Raw genomic sequence first — 9298 nt, 5'->3', positions numbered from 1 at the left:
TTCGAAAACTGATTTTCAAGCCATCAGGGGCCAACTCGAGCGGCCTGAAGCGGCCAGGCAAATTTTATGCGTGGTTATAGAATCCGGAGTCTCAATTATCGTTAACCGGGGGGTCTTATATTGGGAGTTGAGTGTTTTTCTTTATTTGAGTATATTGTTCAGAATTTGTCATAGAATAAGAATTAATCATGCATTTTGCGGCTGAATGACTGTAAGCGATACTTATGTGTCCCACAAAAAACCGTGACTTTTCAAATTATAATTTTTCGTAACATTGCGGCTTATTAACGCTTCCAAAAGTTTTTTTCTTATGAATAATTCTTAATTGGTCATTTTAAGGTACTCAGTCACTTTATAACTAATTTTCACTTGTTTCAAAAAATGTATTTATTGGAAAATAATGTTTTCGGGTAAGTCGCGAAATTAATGTATTTTTCAGATGTTACAATTTCTTGAATCAATGATAATAGAATAAAATTTTACAATTAATTAAATATTCTTTGCTTGTACAAGTGTGGAGTTTGACTAAAATAGCAGGAGAAACATTTTATCTCACGAAGTTTTCTACAAACGTATTTTTTTTTAAAAAGATTTATCTTTCGATCTGTTAATAGTCCCGACCGGCAATCGGAAGTTCTGTGGTTCGAATCCCAATGAAGCGAAGAAGATCTTTTTCCAAAAAGATTTAATTTAAATATTTGAAGGTAATAATTTAATTTCTCAGAAATTCGTAAATGTTTGAAAAATTTGAAATTGTTAAAACAATTTTATTTGTTTCAATATTTTTTTATTTGATTTTTTGACTTCTGCTATTTTCCGTAGAAATTAATTATTTTTAGATACCACTTTGTTTTTTGTATTGTTTATCATTTTGTAATTTTCCCACATATTTAATTGAAATAGTAAGAGCACCAATTCTTGGCACCTTAGTCCAATTATCGGAATGCCAAAAACAAAATATGCATTAATTTTAAGTTCTAAATTTTATTATTTTGTTGAAAAGGTAACAATTTTCTTAACAAAGACATCCTTTTTGTTTGCAAATTTAACGGTTTTCTTTTTAAAATTCGTCTTTCTGTTTCAAAAATTCAGCTCTCTCAATAAAACATTAACCTATCCTTTAAAATTAATTTTTTTGCTGATAGGTCAACCGAAAAAAATGTTCTGAGAAATTGTCTTCTTTATTTAAATTTTAATTTTTAATAAGAAATATTGCACTTTTCTTAGAAAAATACTACTGTTTTGTTAAAAATGCAAGTTTTTTTTCAAATAAATAATTTTTTGTTAATTTAATTTTTTCGTGTTCAAAAGATAACTAAAATCTTTTCCGGATGTAAATTCAACCGTAAAAAAATTTCATTTAATTAAAACTGTATCTGCTTCTGAAAAAATGTAATCTTTTTGGATAAAAATGGAACTTCTTAGTTGACGATTAAGCTATTTTGTCAAAAATTCATGTTCATTGGTTGCAAATTCTGTTTTGTTGATAATTGAACTATTTCAAGAAAAATTTATTTTTTATTTTTAATTTATATCTTTAAAAAGGAAATTAAATCTTTTATGGATAAAAGTTGAACATCATAAAAAATGTATTCTTTTTATTGAAAAGTCATGTTTCTTAGTACAAATTTAAAGTTTGTTGGCTAAAAACGCAACTACTTTGTCAAAAGTTCATCCTGTTCGTTTAGAAATTGGTCTCTTTGTATAGAAATATTTTTGTAGAAATTTATTTCTTGTAAAAAATTTACATGTTGATCGTTAAAATTCAACCGAATTCTTTTTTTAAAAGAAGATTAAACTATTTTTTGTTTGAAAATTTATTTTCTACATTTAAAAATGCATCTTTTTATTATTAAAATCACTTTGCTAGCAAATAATTTTTTTAAGTATAATATTTTTAATTGAAATTTCATTTCTTTGGTTCAAAGTTGATCTATTTTTTTGGAAATTAATCTTTTCTGATAAAAAAATTTAACCATTTGGGTAAAAGTTAAACTACATTTTTTAACTTTTTTGAAAATTGTGAGAATTTTTTCTTGTTTAAAATTCAAATGCTCATTGAAAAGCCTTTTTTGGTTTGTAAAATAATGTATAACTGGAAATGTAACTCTTTTGATTTTTTAATATTAATCGCTTTCAGTTGAAAATTTTCTTATTTTTGTTTGAAAAGAAATTCTGTTGTTATGAAATTTTATTTTTGTTGGGTTAAAATGGATCAGTTTTGTCGAAAATTATTTTTTTGTTGAAAGATCATATTTTTATTCGAAAATTCAATCTTTGTAGAGAAAATTCGTCTTTTGACTTGAACGTTTAACAATCTAGATAATGTCTTATTTATTTCATGAGTGAAAAAACTTTATCTGTTGAAAATTCGTCCTTTTCGTTTTAAATTATTTTGATGTTGTTCTGTAGATAAACCCCATGTTTGAAGTTTAATTATTTTGTTGAAAATTTAAGTTTTTTTCCAAAATCCATCTTTTAAAGTAGAAACGAATTTTTTTAAATTAAAAAATTTAAAAGTTAAAAATTTTTAACTGTAATACTATTTTATTCTGTTAAGATTTAGTTTCAAGGCTTCTGCAAGCCGTCCCTAAAATCGGTATTCAATCCACGTTCATGATAAATCGTCAACAACAAAAATAAATTTTCAACAAAAGAGTTCATAATTCAATTAAAAATATGAGTTTTTACACAAGAAGATTAATTTACTAAAAACTGAAAAGAAATTTTATTCATGAGAAATTAATATTTCATACCAATAAAAAATATGGAAAAATTGGAACTCGAACCCAATTAATTAAAATAGGATAAAATATATACTTCAACCAACAAGCAATATTTTTAAAATTATTCAAGCAAATTATTTTACGGATATCAGAAGTTTTCTGGTTCGATTCACAATGCAGTGAAGATGGAATAGGATCTTTTTTTCAAGAAATAATTTTAATTTTAAAATATTATTTTCCATCTAGTCTTATTAAGACGTTAAGCATTTTTCTGTTATTAAAGATTCTTAACTTGATCGATATTGTGTAGATTCTTCTGCCTTCATGGTTTGGAGGATTGATCTACTGTCGGTAAGGTAAAATCTCTGATGATATAGCAGATAAATTAAAAAAAATTTTAATAATTACTTGTACCATTAACACCTAGCTAAAGATTAGCGTTATGTTCTTGAATTAAGAGCTCTTATTCTGATCCCTCTAATAGCTTAATTGGAAAAGCACCTGACCGGAAATCAGAAGTTTTATGATTCGATTCCCAATGGAGTGAAGATGGAGTAGGATATTTTTTTCAAGAAATAATTTAAAATTTTAAAAATGTTAAAATTGAAAAAAATCATTTTGAAGGCCTCGATTGAAACTTTATAAATCATTTTTTATTTAAAAATAATTTCAAAAAATAAACGCTCTTGTTCAATTTTAGATTGTATTTGAATATTGTTTCAAGATAAAATACTCCAATTTCATTTTAAAAATGTTCATTTAAGAAAGACAATTTTTTGAATATTTAGCGAAACTTCATTTTTTATTAAAAATGATCAATTGTAAATCAAATATTAAAAACTAAACAATGTTCAATTTAATTATTTGAAATGATCAATTTGAAAAAAAAATTGCGTTGGTTGAAGAGAAAATTAAAAAGTGTTGGGAGGATCCAAACTCAACTTAAAACTAAAAAAGATTTCGAAAAAGAAAAAACTAAATTACGATTGTTTAAAATTTTTTTAATCTTTGAAGGTTTTAAGCAAATAAACTAAATTTAGTTCTAGTATGTTTTCCAGGAAAAATTTCAATAATTTGTTAATTTTGAAAATTTAATTTTGAAAGAATATTTGAAACAGAAAAAAATTAGTTTAAAAGATAAATCAACATTAAAAAATTATTCATTTTGCAAATAATCGTGTAAGTTTAAAATATATTTCGATGTTTTTAAAATATTTCAAAATAATTTAAAACGTGAAAAAAGTTAAAATCATTTCATTTTTCATTTTTTTTTTACTTTTGCAGGATTTTGAAAAAATGTTGATAAAATTTCGAGTTCAAAAATAATGCAATTATTTATAGATTCGTGAAAAATTTGCAAGTGATTTTTTAAAATAAGTTTATAGGAAGATGTTTTAAAAGAGTTTAAAATCATAACAAATTAGTTTTCCTCGATCCAGAACCTTGACTTTGTTTGAAAATTTGAATATTTACCTAAAAATTCATTTTTTTAGTTAAAAATTGGTTTTTAAAATTGGACTTTTTCACTTTTCAGAAAAATTGGCCTTTGTTAGCTAAAAGCTTATATCTTTGGTTGAAATTCCATTTTTTGTGAGACGACTAAGAATCTTATTTTAGAATTAATCTTTTTCGTTAAAACCCAAATAATTTTTTTAAAAAGTATATTTTTTGGTTGGAAATTAATTTTGTTCATAATTGTTGTTTTCAAATTGAGTTTTTAGTCAAAAATTCAATTATTTTGTTAGAAATTCATTTTTTGTTTGTAAATCCATCATTTTCTTTGAAAATTCATCACTTTGGTTGAAAATTCGTTTTATTTAGTAGACAATTTTTTAATTTAAAATAGCACTATTCCATTTTTGGTTGAAAATGTATCTTTTAGTAAAAAAATTCAACAACATGTTTGAAAAATGATGTTTCTTTTTTTTAATTCAACTGTCTTTATAAAAATTCATCTTTTGGTTTAAAAATTTCACTGCTTTAGTAGAAAATTTAACTATTTGGTTAACAATTAGTTTTTTTCATCAATTATGTCATTGTGTTGAAAACTTGTCTCTTATTCTAAATAATTAATCTTGTTAATTCCAAATTAATTTTTTCGTTTTATTGAATATTAAACTATCCGGTTCAAGGTAAAACTACTTTGTTAAAAATAATTTTTTTGTAATAAATTTATATTGTTTAGTTAAAAGATCATACTGTTTTGGTAAAAAGTTTCCTTTTTGCGTAAAAAAGCCAACTGTTTGGCTGAAAAATTTTCTTTATTTTTGCATATTTAACTATTTTTGTTGTTGTTGAAAATGTTTTTTTTGTTCACTTCAATTGTTTCATATTAAATATTTGTTACGGTTGAAATATCAATTACTACATTTACCATGAAAAGTTTATCTCTTTTGGTTAAAAATTAATTAACTTTGTACAAAATTCAACAATTTTGTTAGTCCATTTTTTTAATTAAAATTTTTCCACTTCATTGAAGTTATCTGTTCAGTTAAAACTTTAACTACTTTATTGAAGAATTGTTATTTTTAGGTTAAAATTAAATTTCATAGCAGAAAATCTCATGTTCACACTCGACTGTTCATTCCTTTCATTGCAAAATGAACGATTTTGTTGAAAAATCGTCTTTTTTTGTGTCTTTAAAATCAATTTTCAACATAAAATTTTAATATTCAGTTGTATTGTATTCAATTTTAAGAAATAGAAAATATTTGCCTTAATGATGGAAACAAATATTTTGTTAAGCACAATTGGCTTGATTTAAACAAAAAAATCGCTTTTATTAAACAACGCATTTGTTCAAATTCAATTTATTCGAATTAAGAAAAAAAATTATTTTATTCAAACAAAAATTTAGCAAAGATATTATAAGCCTAGATGCGGCACGTGTAGAGACAGTTGTAAATTTATATTTTCTGAACCACCTTAAAATAAATTTAAATAATACAATCCTTTTTTTAAACATTTTTCTCTATCTCGCATTGTTATGCTAATAATAGGATTTTGATTTTCATATTATTTTTTATATATAAAGCAAAATATCCTACAAGTCTTTTTTTAGATTTTTTACGTACCTCGCGTCTTTTTTGGCGTAATATTAAAATTTTCGATTTTCTGCATATATTACTCACGATAAAACAAAATTACGAGTCCTATTGAAAAGTCGTTAAAAGAAATTTTGTAGGATTTTTTAAAACCTGTAATTTTTGTTTGAGGCTTTTTGTCGTATTTTGCGTCATTTGGTTCAAAATTTGAATCTTGTGGTGTCAAATTTCGGGCAATTCTAATATTTTATCCATCTAAAATAATAGGAATTTAATAAATTAATACAAATTTGTATCACTTTTTTGGGCGAATAATTTTTCGCTATTAATTTGTTTGTGTACCTTTTGTTGTTTTTCTACAAATTTTTGGTCTTTATTTCTAATGTCATTTTTTTTATTAAAACCATAACTACGTGTCCTGTCAAAAAGTAATCCATAACAAATTTGTAGCTCTTTTTCGGGTAAACAATTTTTGTTAAATAATTTTTTTTTGTAACTTGTATCATTTTTTTCAGAATTTTTTTCTTTAAATTTTAAATGTTATTTTTCGCGAATAAATCAAAAAGTACGCGTCCTTTCCAGAAGTGATTCTTAAAAAATTTGTAGATCTTTTTTGAGATTACAATTTTTGTCGATTCATCTTCTTTCGTATTCTGCATAGTTTGACCACAAAATGGGATTTTTCATTTCTCATTATTTTTTGTGCTATAAAAATTAGAATTTTCGATTTTACAAAAGTTTTTATGATAATCTTGTAGGGCTTTTAACAAGCAATGTTTTTGTTTGCTTGACTTTTTTTCCTATCGTACGTTGTTTGGCTTAAATTTTTGATTTTAGATTGATTTAAAAAATTTTGAAAATGCTATAACTCTTGAGAATTTTTTTTTTGTATAAAAAAAAAGTCATCAGGATAAATTGTTTGGCTTTCTGAATACTATTAATAGCCGTAAATAAAAATATTAAGTATCAAAAAAATCGTCACAAAATTGTTTCAAATACTCTGGCTTTTGAATTTTCATCCAAAATGGCTGTTTAACGAACTCGTCCTTTCTTTTTGGACTTTTGGGACCTTTCTTTTCTTACACAAGTAAAACGATTCTACTTTTCTTTGTAATATTGATATTTTATCCAATATAAATAAAATTGAAAATATAGTTTCTTAAGTATAATCTCAATATACTTATTCTCTGACATTCTCTTAATTGTTGTAATTTCATTTTCTGAGTCTTGTGGATTTTTCATTATGTATTTCTATACTAAAAAAATTGTAAACCATACATTATAAGGATAATTTTATTGAATACAAAAATCGAATAGTGGTTAGGGGTCAATGGACGAAAAGTTAGAACTTAGATAACAATTATTATGTTTCCTTATTATTAACTTTAAAAGAACTATTTTTTTCTCTGTTTTTGAGAAACCCCTTTTTCTCATTGTTTTTTTGCTTAACTGCTTTTTGGTAGAAAGTCTATTTTATTTGTGGTTCGGAATTCAACTCGCTTGGTTAAGAATTCTAGTATTCAGTTGACAGTTTTATTATTCTGTGAAAAATATAACTATTGTGTTAAAAGTCGTCTTGTTTCGTTAAGAATTCAGAAGCTTTGTTAAATTTGAATTGCTTTGTGAAAAAATTAATCTTTTGGTTTTAGATTCATGTGTTTGGTCAAAAAAAGAACTATTCTATTTTTAGAAAATTAATCTTCTGCGGGTAAAGAGACAGTTTTAGGCCGCACACTTTTCTTAAAAATGTAACTATTTTGTTGAAAATTCGTTTTTTTATTAAGAATTAATTTCTGTTTAACTAACAAGGTAAATATTTTATTTTTGATTTAATTTAATATTTTTATTAAAAATTAATATTTTCTGGTTTAAAATTGCTCCTTTCTAATTGAAAATTAAATTATTTTGCTAAAAATTTGTCTTTTTTTACCTAAAATACATTTTCTTTGTTGAAAATTCATCATTTTTGATTAAAAATACAACTGTTTGGGTCTAAATTGATTTAATTTGGTTAGTTTGATGAAAATTTAACTTTTTGGCAGAAAATAAACTTTTTTCTTGAAAAATTCATATTTAGTTGAAAATTTAACCTTTTTATATGTAAATCGTCCTCTCGGCTTTCAAATTTAAAAATTTTGTAAAAAATTAATACATTTTGTTGAAAGCTAGTTTTATTTTGGTAGATCATTAATACAATGCTGAAAATCTTCTTTAATTGAAAATTAAACGACTTGGTTAAAAGCTGAACCTTATCATTAAAAATTCGTATTTTTAAGACTCACCTTGATGTTTGGGATTGACTCTTTTGTTGAAAATTAAGTTCCTCGATTTAGTTGAAAATCAATCTTTTTTTAACATGTAACAATTTTATTCAAATTTTGCTTCTTTTGTTTCGTTCAAAATTAATTTTTTATCTGAAAATTACAATTTTCCATTCTTGTTTGAAATTTATCCTTTATAAGTTAAAATTTTAATTATTTGGTAGAAAATTCATTTATTTTGTTGAAAATTCATCTTTTTGGTCGAAAATTAATTTTCGTGATTTTTTTAAATCGTATTTTTATTAAAAATTCAATTGTTAAGGTATAAATTAGTCTATTTTGATTGAGGATTTAACAACATGCTAAAAAATTAAAATATAATTTTTTTCTAAATGAACTTTCTCGTTAAAAATCTATATTTTTGCTTTTAACTAAACTATTTGATTAAAAATCAAACTATTTTAATGCATTTTTCTTGAAAATTCGTGTTTGTTAAATCTAGTTTTTTTTTAAATTATATTTCTGCAACATTTATCTCTTTGGCTTAAAATTTAACTTTTTTGTTGACAATTTGGTTTTTTATGTTCAAAATTACTTTTTTCTCTGAAAATTGCAGCTTTCCTATTATTGATTAGAAAGTGATCCTTTACAAGTTGAAAATTCAACTATTGGGTAGAAAATTCATGGAATTTCTTAAAAATTTGTTGTTTTGGTAATAAAATGAATCTTCTTTGTTGCAAATTCATTATATATTTCGATTTTAAATCTTAGGAATTCAAAGTGTTTCATATTGCATTCAAATTGAAATGGTTTAGTATATAAAATTAATTTATATCAGTGAAAAAGATGCACGATCGTGCGAAACAGAAAATAATTACGCTCCTGCAATGACTGGCGAATTCATGGGCGAAAGGGTTATATAGGTATCAAGTACCTCTATTCGAAACAGGTGCCGGTGCGTGCGCAACCAACTTAGGTAGAAGGGATGATCGAAGTCACGACGTTGGGACCAGACTGATAATAGTCTAAGAGCCACGGTGTAGCCACTCCCATAGAAAAGTGGTGAACGGCTTATAGTAATTGCTACGTCCCCTAGGTGGCGCTCTTGTGAATTCAGAATTCGAAATGAACTTGGATTCACAATGGTTTTTCACCGATAACAAAAACTACAAATGGAACCGATTAAAATCGATCATAGATAGAATGCAATAAAGTATTAAAGCAAAGATATTATAAACGTAGATGCGGTACGGGGCGTCGGAGTGGG

The sequence above is a fragment of the Belonocnema kinseyi genome, chromosome 1 (genome assembly GCF_010883055.1).
Source record: "Belonocnema kinseyi isolate 2016_QV_RU_SX_M_011 chromosome 1, B_treatae_v1, whole genome shotgun sequence".
Classification (NCBI taxonomy): Eukaryota; Metazoa; Arthropoda; class Insecta; order Hymenoptera; family Cynipidae; genus Belonocnema; species Belonocnema kinseyi.
This window is presented reverse-complemented; position numbering follows the sequence as displayed.